This window comes from Rhinopithecus bieti, unplaced genomic scaffold (assembly GCF_001698545.2).
Source record: "Rhinopithecus bieti isolate Rb0 unplaced genomic scaffold, ASM169854v2 scaffold_39908, whole genome shotgun sequence".
Classification (NCBI taxonomy): domain Eukaryota; kingdom Metazoa; phylum Chordata; class Mammalia; order Primates; family Cercopithecidae; genus Rhinopithecus; species Rhinopithecus bieti.
In genome coordinates, this window is record NW_016816280.1 from 35762 (window position 1) to 57905 (window position 22144).

Sequence of the window (22144 nt, forward strand, 5' to 3'; positions counted from 1 at the left end):
CAGTGACATTGCTGGCCTGAGCTGAAGTGCTGATTAAAATAAATTGAAAGCTGAATGACCTTATGAAGAGCTACTTTACCCAGGAACAAATATGGAGAGGGACTCCTTGCAACTGTGTTCTCAAGTAGACCACTTTTGAGAAATTATACATTTATCATAACACCTCAAGTCCTGCTCTGCATAGAATGACCATTATCATCAAGAAAAGTTCTCCATTCCCTGTGGTTCATAAGGAAATGCGGGCCTAACCAGAAAACAGGAGCTGCGACAACCTTGCGTCAGACACATTCAGTCTCTCTATTCATAGTTGCATTCTCTCTCTCTCTTTTTTTTTTTACAAAGTCAATTACCAATAACTGGGAAAACAAAACAAAACAAAATGAACACATTGTTGAGCTCACTTCTGAGAAAGATTCTGCATTGTGAATGTCAGGATTCCACATTTCTGAAGCACCTTTGCTCCTCCAGAAAGCACATCTCTAGTTTCGTGGTGATACGGGAGAGAAATGACAATTGTCTGTATGATCAGGATGGCCCATTGTTCTCTGTGGTTCTCAATCAATGTGGACATCGACCATGACCAAGCTCTTTCTTTCTTTTCTCTCTTTCTCTCTCCTCTCTCCTTCCTTCCTTCCCCCTTCCCCTTCCCCTCCCCTCTTTCCCTTTCCTTTACCTTGTTTCTTGCTTGTTTCTTTCTCTCTTCCCTTCCCTCCTCTCCCCTCCTCCCTTTCTTCCCTCCCCTCCCTTTCTCCCCTCCCCTTCCTTCTCCCCTCCACTTCCCCCTCCACTCCCTTCCGCTCCCCTCCCCCTTCCCTTCTCTTTTCTTTTCCTTTCTTTTCTTTTTTTGAGACAGGATCTCACTCTGTTGCCCAGACTGGAGTACAGTGAAGTGATCGTGGCTCACTGCAGCCTCAACCTCCTGGGCTCAAGCCATGCTCTTTCCTCAGCCTCCTGAGTAGCTGGGACTACACACACACACAACCATGCCTGCCTACTTTTTTAAATGTTTATATTTTTTTGAGACAGGGTTTCATGCAGGTTTTCATGCCCAGGCTGGAGTGCAGTGGTATAATCTTTTGGCTCACTGCAACCTCTGCCTCCTGGGCTAAAGTGATATTCCCACCTTGGCCTCCCAAGTAGCTGCAACCACAGGCACTAGCCACCACATTCGGCTTTTTTATTTTTTAAAGACACAAGGTTTTACCGTGTTGTCCAGGCTGGTCTCGAACTCCTGAGCTCAAGCGATACACGCGCCTCAGCCTCCCAAAGTGCTGGGATCACAGGCATGAACCACCGTGCCCAGCCTGGTTAATGTTTAAATGTTTCCTGGAGATGGGGCTTCACTATGTAGTGCAGGCTGGTCTTGAACTCCTGGGCTCAAGTGATCCTCCCACACTCAGAGATATTATTTTCTTTCCTTGCTTTTCTTTTCTTTTTTTTTTTTTTTTTTTGAGAGGGGTCTTGCTCTTGTCCCCCAGGCTTGAGTGCAGTGGCTCGATCGCAGCTCACTGCAACCTCCACCACCCAGGATCAAACGATTCTCCTGCCTCTGCCTCCCAAGCAGCTCAACTTCAGCACCTCATCCTTTGTCAAAGCCAAGTTTAGCCGAAGAAAACGTCTACCGAGAAGGTAAAAACAGAAACATCTGCCAAAGGCAGGAAGCCGGTGCGAAGCCCCTGAGCCCAGGGGCCTGCAGAGTCTGTTCTGGTGACAAAGCAGGCAGTTGGAAGAGAGCAGGGCTGCGAGACAGCGTGGGTGGGTTTTATCTGCTGCTTTTGGAAATTCATTGCGTGATGCGTTTGTTTTTCAGAGGTCCCAAAGCAAAGAAACAAAGAGCCGCAGAGTTCACCCAGAAGGAAAGCCTTCATTGGACCAGGCTCTAAGAGGACTCTCCCCTGAGAAAGAGACTTATTTTGGCGCTGTGTTTAGAGAAAAAGGAAGAACGATGGCTTTCCCGTAGAAACATTTACTTATTTCATGATTTGAAAATGGACTTTTGTGTTTTAGGAATTATGTGGATGGGATGTTTTCTTGGGTGATAGGATTTGAAATTCCAGAGGGGAGCAGGTGCCATGTGCCGGCAATGGCCGGCCTGCCTTCCTTCCTTCCTCCCTCCCTCCCTCCCTCCCTCCATTCCTCCATTTCTCCTCCCCCCACCCCGTTTCTTCCTTCTTTCTCTCTGTTTCTTCTTTCTTTTCTCTTCTTTTTCCTTCCTTCCTTCTTTCCTTCCTTCCTTCCTTCCTTCTTCCTTCCTTCCTTCCTTCCACCCTCCCTCCCTCCTTCCCTCCCTCCTTCTGTCTTTCACTTTGTTTGTTTTAATGAGAGTAGAGAGGAGGAAAAACACTTTTTATTTTTTGTCTACCTTTATTGTAAGGAGAGAGTGAGAATACCATGCCCCACATGCAGGGTTCTGAGCAGAGGGCTACACCCTGCTTAGTTCTAAAGGCACCTACACGTTATCCTGAAAGCCATGGAGAGGCCCACATTTTGAAACACTCAGTCTCTCAGAAGAGGATCGAATGGGCTGCCGGTGTGATAGGAGAGAAAGCGAACATAGCTGACTCCAACTTGCTTCTGACTACTCTAGCTAACTGCTCTTAGGCACTTCTGCACATGGGCCAAGTTAATCATGGGAAGAACTTAGATTACAGTTTAACTGGAAAGCAAGGATGATAAGAATTCCTTTCCAAAACTAACCTCTGAGGAGATAAGAAGAGCATGCACGCAAGTAACAATGTTATGTTGAGGATTTGTAGGAGCACTGTGACCTGAGCAAGGACAAAGAAGTTTTGCAATCTCCTTGGGCCCCTGCTGATGCCCAAGGGTCCGTGGTCACCAGCCACCCCCTCACCTCAGCCTCCTCCTTATTCCCCCTTCTCAGTATACAAAGAAGTTTGAGATTCATGCCTTTAAAGATGGTTCCTTACGACATGGGTCCAGTATCTTCCTGACTTGCTGGCTCTCCAAATAAAGATGCTTTTCTTGTTCTAACTTCTTGTCTCGAATGATTGGCTGTTATGCAGCGAACCTCAGGAACTTTGGACTCCACAGCACTAGGATGACTCTCAGGACTCCCAGTCTCTACTGGGTGCAGGAATCACTGGGGAGTCTGACTGAAATGCAGACTCTGATTAAGGAGGCCTGGGACACGAGGCCTGAGATTCTGCATCTCCAGTAAGCACCCAGGGGATGTTGATGCTGCTGATCCAGGGACCACACCTTGGAGAGCAATGCTGAGAAGCTGGTGGAAGAGCCCAGGCTGATGAGGATCTGAACATGGTCCGTAGCGGGGAGGCTGGGAAAAGGAAATAAAAATGTTAAAAATGGCAGAGTTACCTTCCTGGAGAAGAAATGGCTTTTCCATTCCTTATTACGCTCATGTCTTTGCAACTAGCTCCCAGTGGTCTCCTTCCTGTTACATACCTGCAGTTACCATGTTCTTGTTAAGGAAGAATTGCAAATGAAAAAAAAGAGGAAGTTGATCATGTTTGGTTGCTTTTGGTCATGTTTGGGCATCACAATAAGTAAATAAAATCTGAAATTTCCCCCTGACTTTGCAAATGTTTTCTTCCAAGGAGATCAACCTTATTGGATTTCTTTGGTTCCCAAACAGTCTGCCATGAGGTATGAAGGACACACGATCTTTTATGTAATTGGTGAGACCCAATGCCTTCCAGATGTTGGGTGTCTCATCCCAGTATGAGGATTTTTTTTTTTTTTTTTTTTTGAAATGGAGTCTTGCTGTGTTACCCCAACTGGAGTGCAATGGTGCAATCTTGGCTCACTGCAACCTCCGCCTCTCAGGTTCAAGCGATTTTCCTGTCTCAGCCTCCTGAGTAGCTGGGATTACAGGTGCGTGCCGCCACACCTAGCTAATTTTTTGTATTTTATTAGAGACAGGGTTTCAACGTGTTGCCCAGGCTGGTCTTGAACTCCTGAGGTCAGGCAATCCACGTGTCTTGGCCTCCCAAAGTGCTGGGATTACAGGCGTGAGCCACTGTGTCCAGCCAAGGATGTGTTTTGAAAACTTAATTTCCCTTTAGAAAAGAGAACTTAATCTACATGTTGGTTCTTTTTGTTGTTGTTATTTGTTTTTTTGAGACAGAGTCTCGTTCTGTCTGGCGCAATCTCGGCTCACTGCAAGCTCTGCCTCCTGGGTTCCATGCCATTCTCCTGCCTCAGCCTCCCAAGTAGCTGGGACTACAGGCGCCCGCCACCACGGCCGGCTAATTTTTTTGTATTTTTTTAGTAGAGACAAGGTTTCACTGTGTTACCCAGGGTGGGCTTGATCTCCTGACCTCGTGATCTGCCTGCCTCAGCCTCCCAAAGTGCTGGGATTACAGGTATGAGCCACTGTGCCTGGCCTAGATGTTGGTTCTTTTAATTTATCTTGAGTAAAAGTTGTCTTTGCTAATATGAATTTTTAAAGTCATCATTTGGTTCAAACAGTTTTGTGTGATTCACCTCTAAATGTTTTCAGCAGAGGGAGTAATAAAAAAGAAAAGGTATTATTATTATTATTTTTTGACATGGAGTCTCGCTCTGTCACCCAGGCTGGAGTGCAGTGGTGCAACCTCGTCTCACTGCAACCTCTGCCTCCCAGGTTCAGGCGATTCTCCTGCCTCAGCCTCTCGAGTAGCTGGGACTATAGGCACCCGCCACCACACCTGGCTAATTTTTGTATTTTTAGTAGAGATGGAGTTTCACCGTGTTAGCCAGGCTGGTCTCGATCTCCTGACCTCATGATCCACCCGTCTTGGCCTCCCAAAATGCTGGGATTACAGGTGTGAGCCACCTGTCCCGGTCAAGAAAAGGTAATTTTAAGGGCAAAGAAGTGAGATGACTTGAGTAACGGTATTCCTCATGCATGGTTATTAACAAATGTTTCCTGACTGCCCACCTGGCGAAAACATCAAACAGGTAGAATGTGTGGTCCTAGGAGGTGACAAACTTCTATTTTAAATGAAATATTAGAAAACAGATTAGACATCCAAGTCAAAGGGGTGACAAATAAGGAATTTCATGGGAGTTCAGTGATTTTTTTTTAAATGATGATTGTAAGTCTATTAGGAAGTAGCATATAAAGTTTGCTCTGGTCTGAATGTTGCTATCTCCCCAAAATTTCTATTTTGATCTCCTCACCTCCAAGGTGATGGTGTTCAGACATGGGGCCTTTGGGAGGTGATGAGGTCGTGAAGGTGGGGCCTCATGGATGGGATGAGTGCCCTTGTAAAAGGGGCACCAGAGAGCTCCCTCACCCCTTCCACCATGTGAGGACACAGCCAGAAGGCTCCATCTGGGAACCAGGAAGTGGCTCCCCACCAGACACTGAATCTGCCACGTCTTTGCCCTGGACCTCCAGCCTCCAGGACTGTGAGCAATCAGTTCTCCAGTGTTGTTACAGGGCTTTGCTCCTCGGTCACCACAATCAACTGAACGCTTGCTTTTCCCTGAAATTTCTGTGCCGCAAAGTGATGGAGCTAGGAGATGGAGTCTTTAGAAGGTGATGTGGTCATGAAGGTGGAACCTCACGAAGGGATCAGTGCTCTTATAAAAGAGACCCCAGGGGCCGGGCGCGGTGGCTCACACCTGGAATCCCAGCACTTTGGGAGGCCCAGGCGGGTGGATCACCTGAGGTCAGCAGTTGGAGACCAGCCTGGCCAACATGGCGAAACCCCTTCTCTTCTAAAAGTACAAAAATTAGCCGGGCGTGGTGGCACATGCTTGAAGTCCCAGCTACTTGGGAGGCTGAAGCAGGAGAATCGCTTGAACCTGAGAGATGGAAGTTACAGTGAGCTGAGATCGTGCCATTGCACTCCAGCCAGGCCTGGTGACAAGACAAGGACCTCCGTTTCAAAAAAAAAAAAAAAATAAAAAAGGGGCACATCTCAGGCTTACTTTGCTGAAAGGCAATTAGAATGTGTCTCATCCCCCCACCTTGTACTCGTTTCCCAGGCTGCTACTAGCATGCATCACACCACCAGGTGGCTTACAACCTTGGGGAATCATTTCTGTCGCAGTTTTGTGAAGCTGAAAGTCTGAAATCAAAGGTGGGGCCAGGGGCCGGGTCCTTCTGGAGGGCTTCTCGTGGTGATCCATTCTTACCAACCAAGGCCCGGAGTGCCTATTCCCGTGCCTGCCAGGGTCCCATACGTGCACAGGACGGGCCTCACCTCAGAGGTGATCCAGCTCCCAATGTCCAGAGTGTGAGGCTGAGAAACCCTGTATTAGCATTCAACAACGCACACACTCTCTCTTTTCACTTCTCTGTTCTCCTCTCTTGCATCTCTCTCTGTCTCATGTATTGAATTCTACTATCTGGTTCCTCCGTAGGTATCTACTATGATCCATCGTCATCCTACTTTTTCTTTTGTTAGAGACAAGGTCTGCCCTTTTGCCCCGGTCCCAGGTGCCCGTTGTGATCCATAGCTCACTGCAAGCCATCAAATTCCTGGGCTCAAGCAATCCTTCTTTACCTCAGCCCTCCCAAGTAGTTGTGACTATACGGTATGTACCACCATTTCCTGCTTAGTTTTTAAAATTTTTCTGGTAGGATGGGTTCTTGCTATGTTCCCAAGGCTACTTTCAAATTCCTGGGCTCAAGCATTCATTTGCCCCTTGGCCCCAATATTGCTGGGATTACAGGTGTGGAACCATAGCAACTTGCCTCTTTTCTTATTTATTATTTATTTATTATTTCCCTCCTCCATTCATCATCTATCATATCTGTTATATATCTATCAATCTATCTATATATCTGCCTATGCATTTATCTATATTATCTTATATATCCGTTCATCCATCTATCTTTCCATATCTACATAATATACTATAGGCTATATATCTAACTACCTATTCTTCTACTATATATCTATCCATTTATCCATTTATCATCCTCTATATCCATATCTATGGTAATCTACCTTATCCACTTCATCTCTATCCTAATTCTATATCTATATTTATCTATCTTTCGTCTGTCTACTTACCTAACTATCTGTCTGGCGCTATTCGTCCCATGTGTCTACCTTCACCATTTCATAATCCATGAATCTTACTTTCTATCAATATATCCAACATGTATCTATATCTATTTAGCCAAATCGTCCTATCCATGTATTTGGATCCACATATTGATGTTTGCCTATATATGCATTCATGTATCTATATCTGTCCATTTACTCATTTATCTCTGTGTATCTCTATATTTAATATACATTTGCACTTATATATGCTATGTCTCCAACACGTGCACACTCACATATGCATGTGTGTCTGTATACACACACACACACACACACACACATATTTTAGTGAAGGGGCACCCTGACTTGATTTGTACATATCTCAGTGGTGAGAGTCATCAGCAAGAAGCGGCCCCAGGCCCCAGGCTGATTCCCAAGCATTGCTGCAGAGGCTCACAGAAGAGTCCACCCAGCCAAGGCCACCCCTGGGACCTCCCCTCACTGGAGGAGCCTCATGCCTTTGGCTTCCATTTCTCTTCAAATGGCATAATAAACACCCACGCTCCTGACGTGGCCTCGGGACATAAAATTAGAGCCAGATTAACCATGCTTGCTGGCCCTGTGGTGACCACTAAAAATGAGGTGTTTTCCTCTTGCCATCATTTCCATGCAGTGGTATTTGAAAAGGAAATGGTTTCCATTGCAAAACATTTTCGTGACTTTTGGCTGCAATATTTTGCTTCTTATGCTCTTTTTTCTCATACTTTTCCTTCCCTGCCTACATTTGCTTTAAGTTTTTTCTGTACATTAAAAATATTCTTTATGTGTTAAGTATAAAGAATATTTCAAAACACTCTTCTGTAAATTAAACAAAGAAGCTGAATTTTCCAACAGTGACAGCATCACTGCAGACAGACGAGAAAAAAAGTGATTTCTCCCAACAGAAAATGCTGACAGTAAGAAATTAAGCCCCATGTTTTTATGTGAAAACTCCCAGTTCAAAACTGTACAAACATTGAAACCTCACGTGAAGAAAATTGTCCGCCAAATTCATCTCTATATTTTATTTGCTCTTCTTGAGGATAATTTGGAATACAATCAGTCCTCTGCCAGAATAATGTTTTATTTATTTCTGTATTTATCTATTCTTACTCCATTTATTCCAAAAAGCATGTGAGAAGGCTTTCAGACAAAATGGCTTTACTTTGACTTTTAGAATGGCAACATTCTAGGAGTCAGAGCCCAAAATCAATGCCTTTTATAGTTATCTGTTTTCAAGAGTTGAATTTTTCCTGGCGCAACAGTACTAGAAGATAGAACCCCAGTTGAACGGACTTTTTATTCTTAGTCCTGTGACTTTCTTTCTTTCTTTTCTTTTTTGTTTGAGATGGAGTCTCGCTCTGACCCCCAGGCTGGAGTGTAGAGGCATGATCTCAGCTCACTGTAACCTCCACCTCCCGGGTTCAAGCGGTTTTCCTGCCTCAGCCTCCTGAGTAGCTAGGATGACAGGTGCATGCCACAATGCCTGGCTAATTTTTCTATTTTTAGTAGAGACGGGGGTTTCACCGTGTTGGCCAGGCGGGTCTCGAACTCCTGACCTTGTGGTCCGCCTGCCACGGCCTCCCAAAGTGCTGGGATTACAGGCGTAAGCCACCGCCCCCGGCCCTGTCCTGTGACTTTCAAGGAGGGACAGCCCTTGACATGTGGCCTGGCACATGTAATTTTTGTGCTGAATCAGTATCCCTGGACCGTAGTCCTCTTTTCACCCTTCCACGTCCGCTTTCTGCCCTGGGAATTGATTTTTAGAGACTGTATCAGAGGGACTCAGGCCTGTGAGTTTCCAAACGGTGTTGGCCAATCTGGGGGACTGATATTGGACAGTAAAACCTGTATTGGGGTGAACAGTGGCCCCTCCAAACTCCCGTCTCCATGGGAGTTCAGAATGAGACCTTATGTGGAAACAGGGTCTTTGTAGATGCATTTGTTAAGATGAATGAGGGGGAGCCCTACATCCAATGACAGGCAACCTTCTAAGAGACGAAGAAGAGACACAGACAGAGACACAGAGGAGAAGGTCACGTGGAGATGGAGGCAGAGACTGAGGTAAGATGGCCACAAGGCCAGGGACTCCTGGAGCCACAAGGGGCTGGGAGAGGCAAAAAGGAGCCTCCGCTAGAGCCTCTGGAAGCAACTGGATACAACTGTAGTGGGCTGTACAGTGGTCCTCCTAAAAGATATGTCCATGTCCTCATCCCCAGAATCTGCAATGGGAACTTATTTGGAAAAGGGGTCTTTGCAGATGTAATTGAGTTAAGAATCTCAAGATGAGGGCCAGGCGTGGTGGCTCACGCCTGTCATCCCAGCACTTTGGGAGGCTGAGGCGGATGGATCACCTGAGGTCAGGAGTTCAAGACCAGCCTAGCCAACATGGCAAAACCCTGTCTCTACTAAAAGTGCAGAAATTAGCTGGGCGTGGTGGCGGGCGCCTGTAGTCCCAGCTGCTTGGGAGGCTGAGGCAGGAGAATGGCGTGAACCCGGGAGGCGGAGGTTGCTTTGAGCCGAGAGTGCATCACTGCACTCCAGCCTCAGCAACAGAGTGAGACTCCATCTCAAAACAATAACAACAGCAACAAATCAAGATGAGATCATCACGGCATAGGGTGGACCCTCCACTCAATGACAGGTACCTTAGTAAGAGACAGAAGGGGAGACACAGACACAGAGGAGAAGGCCACGTGGAGATGGAGGCAGAGACTGGAGAGATGCTCCTGCAGGGAGCTCATGTCTGTGTCCCACTATCTTCTTCTTATAAGGCCACTAATCGTATCAGATTAGGACCCACCGTAATGACCTCGTTTTATATTAATCACCTTTTTAAAGAACATATCTCCAAACACAGTGACACCCTGCAGTCCTAGGAGTTAGGATGTCAATTGATCAATTGAGAGGACAGAATTCAACTTACAACAGTCTTTGCAGTTGAGGTCACTAGGGTGGGCCCTGATTTAGTGACTGCTGTGTTTATAACGAGGCGATGAAGACAGACACGGAGGAGAAGACCAGGTGGAGACGGAGGCAGGGACTGGAGTGATGCGCCCACAAGCCCAGGGACGCCTGGAGCCCCCAGGAGCTGGGAGGAGCAGGGGGGATCCTCCCCTAGAGCCTCCAGAGGGAGCACAGCCCTGCCCACCCCTTGATCTCAGACTGCTGCTCTCCAGAACTGGGAGAGAATAAATTCCTATTGTTGTTTTGTTTTGTGTTTGAGACAGAGCCTTGCTCTGTTGTTCAGGCTGCAGTACAGTGGCGCAGTCTCGGCTCAAGACAACCTCTGCCTCCTGGGTTCAAGTGATCTTCCTGCCTCAGCCTCCCAAGTAGCTGGGATTACAGGTGTGCACCACCGCACCCGGCTAATTTTTGTATTTTTAGTAGAGACGGGTTTTGTCGTGTTGGCCAGGCTAGTCTCAAACTCCTGACCTCAGGTGATCCGCTCACCTCGGCCTCCCAGAGGGCTGGGGTGACAGGCGTGAGCCACTGTGCCCGATCAGTCCCTGTTGTTTTATACCACTGTTTGTGGTCATTTGTTAAGCTACTCCCAGGAATCTCATTCATACCCTCTAGTCTCCTCTGAGTCCCTCAGGCAGCAGCACACCCCTCCAACGGCTGCAGCACCTGATCATGAGCCCAGGCTCCGCACGTCACCCCAGCTCAGCTGTCTATGGCTGCGAGGCCCAGAAACTCCTGACCATGGTCCTTCCCACCACTGCCTGCCTGGACACTGACTGATAGAATCCTGCCCTCCCTGTCATCTCAGTGATCCCTTCTCCTTCCCAGGGCTCTGTTCCTTCCTGCCTTTGCTCACACATCCCCTGGTGTGTGACAGATTTTTTTTTCAATAGTTTTGGGGGTAAAGGTGGTTTTTGGTTACATGGATAAATTCTTTAGTGGTGATTTTTGAGACTAGTGTACCTGTCACCTGAACAATGTACACTGTATCCAATATGTAGCTGTTGTTGTTTGTTTGTCTGTGTTTTGAAACAGAGTCTCACTCTATTGCCCGGACTGGAGTGCAGTGACGTGATCTCGGCTTACTGCAAACTCCACCTCCCAGGTTCTAGTGATTCTCCTGGCTCAGCCTCCCAAGTAGCTGGGACTACAGGCGCGTGCCACCACGCCCAGCTAATTTTTGTATTTTTAGTACAAATGAGGTTTCACCATGTTGGCCAGGATGGTCTCGAACTCCTGACCTCAGATGATCCACCCGCCTCGGCCTCCCAAAGTGCTGGGATTACAGGCGTGAGCCACCATGCTTGGCCTGAATATGTAGTCTTTTATTTTCACCCCCCTTCCACCCTCACCCCCGAGTCCCCAAGTTCCATAATATTCTTGTGCATTTGCATTCTCATAGCTTAGCTCCTATTTACAGATGAGAACATACGATATTTGGTTTTCCATTCCTGAGTTACTTCACTTAGAATAACGGCCTCCAGGGCCAAGCGCGGTGGCTCACACTTGTAATCCCAGCACTTTGGGAGGCCAAGGCGGGCGGATCACCTGAGGTCGGGAGTTTGAGAACAGCCTGACCAACATGGAGAAACCCCGTCTCTATTAGAAATACAAAAAAATTAGCTGGGTGTCGTGGCATATGCCTGTAATCCCGGCTACTCGGGAGGCTGAGGCAGGAGAATCACTTGAACCTGAGAGGCAGAGGTTGCAGTGAGCCAAGATTGCACCATTGCACTCCAGCCTGGGCAACAAGAGCAAAACTCCATCTCAAAAATAAATAAATAAATAGACAAATAAAATAATAATGGCCTTCAGCTTCATCCAAGTTGCTGCAAAAGACATTATTCCATTCCTTTATATGGCTGAGTAGTATTCCATGGTGTATGTATACCACATTTTGTTTATGCACGTATTGGTTGATGGGCACTTCGATTGCTTCCCTATCTTTGCAGTTGTGGATTGTGCTGCTATAAATGTGTGTGCAAGTGTCTTTTTCCTATAATGACTTTTTTCCCCCACTGAGTAAATACCCAGTAGTGAGACGGCTTCCCTGAAAGGTAGTTCTACTCTTAGTTCTTTAAGGAGTCTCCACACTGTTTTTCACAGTGGTTGTGCTAGTTTACATTACCGCCAGCAGTGGAAAAGTGTTCCGTAGGATGGTTTTGATGGGGCCGTTTTACATCTACCCTGGTTTGTTTGGTCCAATAAACAAACCAGAACTAATCCCTCAAAGTAACCCAAGGGAATCTAAATTCTTCTTCCTTCTCATGAATTCCTGGAACTATCACACAGCTTTTTGTTCTTGTTTTTTTTGTTTGTTTGTTTGTTTGCTCCATCGCCCAGGCTGGAATGCAATGGTGTGATCTCGGCTCACTGCAACCTCCACCTCCTGGGTTCAAGCGATTCTTCCTGCCTCAGCCTCCCAAGTAGCTGGGATGACAGGCACCCGCCACCACATCTGGCTAATTTTTGTATTTTTAGTAGAGACGGGGATTCATCGTGTTGGCCAGGCTGGTCTCGAACTCATGACTTCAGGTGATCCACCCACCTTGGCCTCCCAAAGTGCTGGGATGACAGGCACGAGCCACCGTGCCCGGCCCTAGCACAGCTTTTTCTCACTGTGTGTGCATGGAGCAACAACACCCTTCAGCATTGACCTGCAAGCACTCCTTCAGCCCTCAAGTTGGAAGACGTTGCAACATGACTCTGTGAAACAATTGCTGGGTATTTCTCCCAGAATCCAGCATAGAGCTGACCGTTCATAAATATTTCTGGATTGGCTGATAAATATTCCTCTGTAATGCTTTGTGTATATTGGAGTTGATGAAGATGTGTTGACTTAAAGCTATTAAACTTGTGACAACTGGTTGATGTCTGTAGTCTTGTTATCAGAAGTGCACCGGTGTTGGTGACCTGGCTTTGATATTGCACTCCAATCCTAATAGAAAAGGATTGAAGCTGGGTTAAGGGCAAATGAAACTCTAGGTGGGGGTCTTGCGTCCTTGCATCTTCCTTAGACTCTTTAATTACCTCAAAAGGAAATTTAAAGAAAAAGTATAAAATTACAATTTGTAAACATTATGCAGAAAACTAATTTGGAAAAATGGTACATTTTACCATGTCTTGTTATATTTCAAAATCTAAATTTGCTTGGATGTCATGAAATAATCCTGTCTGGAACCAAAAACTTTCCCATCTTTATTTTTTATTTATCTATTTTTGAGATGGAGTCGCACTGTGTCAGCTAGGCTGGAGTGCAGTGATGCGATCTCAGCTCACTGCAACCTCTGCCTCCCAGGTTCAAGCGATTCTCCTGCCTCAGCCTCCCAAGTGGCTGGGATTACAGGCACCTGCTACCACCCCCAGCTAATTTTTGTATTTTTAGTAGAGATGGGGTTTCACCATGTTGGCCAGGCTGGTCTTGTACTCCTGACCTCACATGACCCACCTGTCTCGCCCTCCCAAAGTGCTGGGATTATAGGTGTGAGCCACCACACCCAGCCCCATGTTTATCTTTGAAGTTGACTTAACATCATTCCCTGTTAAGGAGAGGTAGTTTTATTACATTGAGCAACACATCTGTTGGCTTCTTTGAAATCAGGCTTACGCATTAACTAGAACCCATGATGGGGTTAAAGTGATGGATGCATAAACACACACACTTACACAGACATGCATGCACACCTGCACACACACATCAATTAAAATTCGGTTCACTGACTTGCTGGTGACAAGAACCTGCAAACAGAATGTGCAGGTGTACTGATCTGACCTTGGAAGAGAGAGAAAGGTTCAAAGATGAGCTCTTTTAATTTCAAGATATGAATCAACTGCCTTGGATTCATTTCCTTTTTTTTTTTTTAATATTAGGGATGTCAATGACTTCCTCATAAGATTATCAGGAGAGATAGATGGCATAAACTGTTTTATAAATGTGATGGTGCTTACTGCCCGTTTAAGGTTCTAGTGCAATAGATTATTAGGGATGTCAATAGCGTCTCATAAGATGATGAGACATAGATGGCATAAAGTGTATTATAAATGTGGTGGTTCTTACTGCCTGCTTCAGGTTTTAGTGCAATAAAATATGAGAAATACATGGCTTATAATTCAAGCAGCTATTAATGTGATCCTGTTGGATATTTGCTGCCCATATATGGCCAACCAAGACCGAACAAAGGATATTCTTTAAATGTTGGAAGAATCTGCAAACCACAGACTAGCCAGTTTGGCGTTAATCACCAGAAGATGATTAAGCGTGGAAATCAAAGCCAGAGAAACAGTTTATGATCATGAACTGAACGTGTGTGTACCTCCCCTTTCTCCAACCCCAAAACGGATGGCAAAGCCCTTGAGGATGCTTTCTCTTGTGTCCCTCAAGGTGCCTAGCAAAGCATTGAAAACTCGGCAAATTCTCAATAATGTCTGTGTTGGAATGGGGATGTGGAGACGTTGAGAAGCTCGTTAGGTAAACAGTGATTAACTTTTGCAGCATGACAAACCACTCCAAAACGTGGTGCTTTAAAACATTACCCATGTAGTTCATTCCCGATTCTGTGGCTCAGCTATTTGGGTTTGGCTCAGCGAGGCAGCTGTGGGGTCAGCTGGATTCACTTATGAGTCAGTGCTCAGCTGCTGGGTGGCCAGGAGCAGGCTGGTTTCGATGACTCAGCTGGGGCAGCTTGGTTTAGCTCCAAGTGGTCTCTCAGCCTTCACTGAGGCGGCTCAGGCTTATGGATTTGGCAGCCAGGAAAGGTTTCCAAGCCAGGGAGCTAAGGCGTGAACAGCCTCTAAAAGGCCAAGTACAGAAATTGTTAAAAAACTTATTTATTTGTTTTTAGAGACAAGATCTCACTGTGTCACCCGGGCTGGAGCGCAGAGGCACGATCACAGCTCACCGCAACTTTGAACTCCTAGGCTCAAGTGATCATCCCGCCTCAGCCTCCCAAATAACTGAGACTCCAGGTGTGCACCACTATGTCCTGCTAATTTTTCTTTTTTTTTTTAGAGAGATAAGGTGTCATTGTGTTGCCCAGGTTGGTCTCAAACTTCTGGCCACAAGAGATCCTCCCCCTTAGACTCCACAAGTGCTGGGTTTGCAGGAGTGAACCACTGAGAACACAATAATGTTGATCTGCTTTCACTGTATTCCACGCTGGGATTACAATTCGAGATGAGATTTGAGTGGGAGCAGACAGCCAAACCATATCAACTTGGTAAGGCACACAAGGTTCATCCCCACCTGATCCCAGACTACCTACCCAGCCTCACCTCCCAATTCTCCTCCTGCTCATTAAGGTCATCATTTTTTCCCTCAATGTCTGTGTTTTTGCTCATGTATGTATGCTCTCTGGAATGGATGCCTGTACATTTTCTATCTGGAAGACTCCTACACATGCTACACAACCCAGCTTAAATGCAATCTCATTCGCGAAACATTTCTCAACCAGCATGGCCTCCGTTTTTCTCCTTTTTCCGGGCACAGCACTCTTGTGTCCATCATCTGTAGACTATATCACGTTGTGTGAGATAAATTGTTATTTTTGGTGGTGTCGCGTTGTGCTGTTCTGTTTTCTTTTTTGCTCTCCCTCAATAGAACAATTGGGCTATTTGATGAAAGAAAAAGGACTTACCTTGGCATGCTTTGCACGTAGGAGACAATCTGTAACACTCTATTTGCTAAGTCAATGTTTATTGGATAAATAAACATAATTTTCACATGTTATTACATTACAGTACTTAAATGTGCTTGTGTCAGCTCTGTAGCTACAATGATGCACATATTGTTGTTGGAAGAGATGATATTTTGCATAAATGGCCACAGCAATATTTCTGTCCCACACTCTCTTCCAGAACCTCGGCACTTCCCATCAAGAGTGGGAATCCAATTCCCCTTTCCTTGAAATGGGGTGGATATTTGTGGCTGCCTTTGTGCAGAGGTGATGCCATGCGACTTCAGAAACCAGGTTGTAAATGTGCTGTAACCATCACCTCACGTTGCCTCTCTCCTTCTCTGTGTTCACTTTTGGGATCCAGCCAGTATGCTGTGAAGAAGCCCAAGCCGTGTAGAGAGGCCATGGATGGGTGTTCTTGGTGACGGCCACACCAAATAGCTAAGCCGGGGCCAATTTCATGAGCCCACAGTCTATGCAGGTGGACTTGTGCTCAGAAGGGGATCCCATGCTTGGATGAATACTCTGTTTCTGTCATCTTGAAATTCTTAATAAAGTTTGGGCAAGGGACTTCATGTTTTCATTCTGCATTCGGCCCTATAAATCCTGTACCTGGTCCTAGTCTTTTTCAACAGCCAGCCTCAAGCATCAGAAACGTGGATGAGCAAAGCTTCTGTGATTTAGCCCCAGCCTTCTAATTCAGCAGAAGAGTCACCCATGCTGAGATCTGTCCACACTGCAGATTTATGAAGAAAATACATGCAGTGGCTTTTTTTTTTTTTTTTCTTTTTTTTTTTTTTTTGTGATGGAGTCTCACTCTGTTGCCCAGGCTGGAATACAGTGGCAGGATCTCAGCTCTCCACAACCTCCACTTCCCAGGTTCAAGCAATTCTCCTGCCTTAGCCTCCCAAGTAGCTGGGACCACAGGCATGCACCATCATGTCCAGCTAATATTTTTAGTAGAGATGCAGTTTCACTATATTGGCCAGGCTGGTCTTGAACTCCTGACCTTGTGATCTGCCCGCCTTGGCCTCCCAAAGTGCTGGGACTACAGGCGTCAGCCACCGCACCTGTCTGCAGTGGCTCTTTTAAACCAGTAAATTTTGGGATAACTAGTTATATATAATAACTGAAACAATCAGGCATTTTAGAATTCCTATGTAAGCTAACTTTTACCATGTAGCATTCTCACACATTTGTGTGTTTGTGTGTGTGTGTGCGCGCAAAAGAAAAGAGATAAGGAGCTTTGTTATTGCATAGTGTTTTGTGGTCCACTCACTTTTGCCTTGCCTGCATTCATTTGAGCAATTAAGAATCTAAAGTACCCAGTCGGTACATTGGGCTGTCTGCCAGGTACCATGTTAAAAACAAAGCTGAGCCCTTTTGTGGCCATCACTGAAGCGGGAGCAGCCAAAATGAAGTGACTTCCCTTTGTGACTTCCGACCGAAGCAGGAATCGCAAAAGGCATTTCAATGCACCTTCCCACATTCGCAGGAAGATTATGTCTTCCCCTCTTTCCAAAGAGCTGAGACAGAAGTACAACGTGCGATCTATGCCCATCCGAAAGGATGATGAAGTTCAGGTTGTACGAGGACACTATAAAGGTCAGCAAATTGGCAAAGTAGTCCAGGTTTACAGGAAGAAATATGTTATCTACATTGAACGGGTGCAGCGGGAAAAGGCTAATGGCACAACTGTCCACATAGGCATTCACCCCAGCAAGGTGGTTATCACTAGGCTAAAACTGGACAAAGACCGCAAAAAGATCCTTGAACGGAAGGCCACATCTCACCAAGTAGGAAAGGAAAAGGGCAAATACAAGGAAGAAACAATTGAGAAGATGCAGGAATAAAGTAATCTTATATATAAGCTTTGATTAAAACTTGAAACAAAGAAAAAAACAAAACAAAACAAAACAAAGCTGAGCCTGCTCCTAGCTTGTTGGAAAACTCAGATAAACACAAATTAACAGACACAAATTCCAGCAGCTCTCCTGTCACATTCTATGTTTTGGAACACCCTAGGGTGGCTTTCTCAGATTCAGCACTGGGACCATCATAGTCAACACTTGTCATGATCAAGACTCAACCCTAGGTCTTGGATACAGTCCTAACGGACCACTGGTTCTAACCCACAAGGTTGTTTACCCATCTAAGCAGGCTTAGGGGTAAACAGGATTCCTGCTTCAAATACAGGATTCTGGGAAGTTGATTCATTCTTGACTCTAAGTCAAACTAAATGCAAGCATAAGCTTCATCAACAAAGTAGTTGTTTGTATAATTATGCAACTTCCCTAATGCCTTTTAATTTCTTCCGAAGACTCAACCAATGCTACAGGTAAGACAATTAAAAAGACACACAGACATAGGATCACACATCAAGTTTTTGCCAAATTAAATTACTGTTTTAAAAATGATTTGCACCACTGATGGGCAGAAACCATAAAATTTCCAATGTATGAACTCTGGGATACAAGACACTCTTTATCTTTGACCACTGTGAACACTCTGAGGAAAATTCCTGTGGTTTTGAGGCAGTCACAAGGCAATGTACTGCAAATGGCCTGGACTCAGAAGCAAAGGGCTCTTGATTTTAATCCCAGCCCACCACTGACAAGCTCAATGGCCCTGGGATGTTTCCTCATCAGCAGAGGTGGGCTAATGAATCCAGAGCCCCTGATTCACAGTTGTTCCTCAATGAATGAACACATAGAAAGTTATACAACGATACAAAAATATCAGGTAGAAATTTACTTGTTTGTAAGTCTATCAATCCATCTATCCACTCACCCATCTGTCTATTCATCCATCTATTTTTCTAGCCACCCATCCATCCGTCTCTCCATGCACCTATTTATCCATCCATCCAATTATCCATCCATCTATCCGGATAACATATCCATCTGTGCACCCACCCATCCATCCATTCATGGATACAACCATTCATCTACACATCCACCCACCTATTCACCAAACTATTCATCTGTCTGTCTGTCTGTCCGTCCATCCATCCATCCATCCATTCATCCATCCATCCATCCATCCATCCATCCCTGCATACACCCACTCACTTGTCCATCCATCCACTCGTCCATTCAACCACCCACCTACCCATCTGTCTGTCCATCCATCCATCTACCCATCCATCCATCCATCCATCCATCCATCCATCCATCCATCCATCCACCCATTCATCCATCCATCCATTTATTCATCCACACATACATTCGGCCACCCATTCACCAAACCCTTATCTATCATCCATCCATCCATCCATGTATACACCCACCCTTTCATCCATCCATTCACCCATCCACCCATGTGTTTATCCATTCATTCATCCACCCACACATCCACCTACCCATTCATCCAACCCTCCATCTATTCACCCATCCACCCATCCACCCACCCATCCATCCACTCACCCACCCATTTGTCCATGCATTCATTCATCCACCCATTTATTTATTCATCTACCCATTTATCTCTCAATCAATCCATGCATCCAGATGGTTGTCCATTTATCCATACATCCACAACTCCCACCCATCCACCCATCTATACATCCCTCCTCCCACTGACTCAGGAGGCTTCATTTGAGTGTCTACAGCAGATATTGCGTGTGGCTCAGACACCTCTTAACTGCCTTGGCTGCCCACAAGTACCTCACAGGAGGTCTCTACTATAAATTTTGCTCAGCCCCTGGCAATGGAGGCCAGAAACAAAAAAAAAAAGTGATTTAAATAACACTATAACACTGAAACAAACCTGACTTTTTGAACGGTAAGATTAAAAACGTACTCCTCTGTCTGTAGTGAGGTCAGGAGAGTTAGTCTGGGCCTGGCACAGCCATCTTGCAGTGTCACCAACCACCCTGGCACCTTTGCTCCATATATTCTGTCATTCTTGGAATAGGACCTCTACCCTCTAGAGGACTTCCTGCTCTAAGCTAGCTGCTGCAACTCCAGACATCACATCATTATTCCAGGCAGGCCCAGCATGATGCTGAGAAAGCGAAAAGTGGGCTTGTTGGCCACCAGTCCCCCTCTTAAGGGTCTCCTCAGAAGTTTCACCCGATAACTTTGGTTTACATTGATTTTATTAACTCGAACATAGATTTTTGGTTACACCTAACTGCAAAGGAGAATAAGGATATCGTCTTCCAGCCGTCACATTGCCAAAATCAGTAAATTCAAGGTCCCTTAATATAAAGGAAGAAAGAAGGATATGGGATAGGCAACTGGAGTCTCACACATGCATGAGAAATGGATGGACGGACGGTGGACAGGGGCGTGTATGTAAATACTATATTAGTCTTCTCAGGCTGCCATAATAAAATAGCATAGACTGGGTACCTAAACAAAAGGAATTTATTTTCTCACAGTTCTAGAGACTGGGAAGTCCAAGATCAAGGAGCTGGTTGGTTCAGTTCCTGGTGAGGGCTGTCTTCTTGGTTTGCTGTGTTCTCACATGGAGGAGAGACAGAGCAAGCAAGTCCTCTGGTATCTCTTCTCATAAAGGCACTAACTTCACTGCCTAGGGTCCTAACTTTACGATTTCATTTAACCTTAATTATTTCCTTGCTGCAAGTACGGACACATGGGGAACAGAACTTCAACACAGGAATTTGGAGAGTAGACACCACCCTGCTCATGGCACGTATAAGCATGCATACTGAATGTGTGTGTGCATGTGTGTGAATGGAACGATTGGAAGCCTCATTCATAGCACATATATGCAAGCATACCGTGTGTGTGCATGTGTGTCTGTATGGAAAGATAGGAAACCTCATTATCTAAATGCCTAGCCTTTTGGGTGAGCTAAGTTTTGTTGTGTATGCATTCAATTGAGTAATTAAGCTTCTCAAAGGCTGCCTCTCTTTGTTGGGCTCTCTGCCAGGTGCTGAGGTACAAACAAAGATGTGACTGCTCCACAGCTTATTGGGAGGCTCAGATAAACACGAATAAATCTAAATAAACACACATAAATTAAGGGCTATTAAAATAAACACTTGCTGCTCCCAGAAGCAGAGCCACAGCTGTTTGATTTTACTGCTGTATCCCACAGAGCAGATACTCAAAAAGCTTTGTTGAGGCCGGGCATGGTGGCTCCTCCCTGTAATCCTAGGACTTGGGGAGGGCTGAGACTGGGGGATTGCTTGAGGCCAGGAGTTTGAGACCAGCCTGGGCAATATAGTGAGAGCCCATCTCTAAAATAAAATAACCTGGGCATGGTGGTGCAGTCTTCTGATCCCAGCTACTCAAGAGGCTGAGGTCAGAGGATTACTTGAGCCCAGGAGTTTGAGACCAGCCTAGGTAACACAGAGAGACCCCATCTCTAAAATTATAAAATGAGCAGACATGGTGGCACATTCCTATGGTCCCAGATACTCGGGAGGCTAAGATACTCAACCCAGGGAGGTTGAGACCAGCCTGGGCAAAAGAGAGAGACCTCGTCTCTACAAAAAATAAAAATAAGCAAAAATAAATAAAATATTTTTAAAAACATGAAAAAGCTTTGTTGAATAACTGGGCATGTTGAGAAATCACCAAGAATAGAGCACTGTAGGAACCTGAGGAGAAAAAAACTGAGTTAGTGGTGCAGGAGCCAAGCAGTTAGGGGTATATGAAAGAAAATCGTGAGTGGGCTGTACCCTGGCAAATGCAGCTGGACAAAAGATCTGATGCTACTCGTTCCCGAAGATCACATTCTTAAGCTCGAATGGGTGGCAGAGTTGACCTGACTCAGGGTAATGGTACAGGAATATACATGTGCATATATATCATACTGCAAATATATCAGTTTTGAATCTGACTCTCTAAGACTAATCTAGAGGCCGGGTACGGTGGCTCCCGCCTGTAATCCCAGCACTTTGGGAGGCCGAGGAGGGTGGATCACCTGAGGTCGGGAGTTCAAGACCAGCCTGACCAACATGGAGAAACCCTGTCTCTACTAAAAATACAAAATTAGCTGGGCGTGATGGTGCATGCCTGTAATCCCAGCTACTCGGGAGGCTGAGGTGGGGCAATCTCTTGAACCCGGGAAGTGGAGGTTGTGGTGAACTGAGATCGCACCATTGCACTCCAGCCTGGGCAACAAGAGCAAAACTGTCTCAAAAAAAAAAAAAAAAAAAAAAAGCCGGGTATGGTGGCTCACACCTGTAATCCCAGCACTTTGGGAGGCTGAGGTGAGTGGATCACGAGGTCAGGAGATCGAGACCATCTTGGCTAACACACGGTGAAAACCCGTCTCTACTAAAAATACAAAAAATTAGCTGCGCGTGGTGGCAGGCACCTTTAGTCCCAGCTACTCGGGAGGCTGAGGCAGGAGAATGGCGTGAACCCAGGAGACAGAGCTTGCAGTGAACCGAGATCATGCCACTTCTCTCCAGCCTGGGCGACAGAGTGAGACTCTGTCTCAAAAAAAAAAAAAAAAAAAAAAAAAAAAAAATTAAAAAATCGGCTGAGCATGGTGGTGCACCTGTGATCCCAGCTACTCGGGAGG

The 22144-nt window shown here is 45.7% G+C and overlaps 1 pseudogene across 1 annotated transcript; it reads left to right on the top strand.

Moving 5' to 3' along the window:
- Window positions 1-17055: 17055 nt before the first annotated feature.
- LOC108516995 (60S ribosomal protein L26 pseudogene) lies at window positions 17056-17493 on the top strand (annotated as a pseudogene). Its single transcript, XR_001881976.1, has one exon. The product of XR_001881976.1 is annotated as a 60S ribosomal protein L26 pseudogene (transcript).
- The last annotated feature ends 4651 nt before the right edge of the window (window positions 17494-22144 follow it).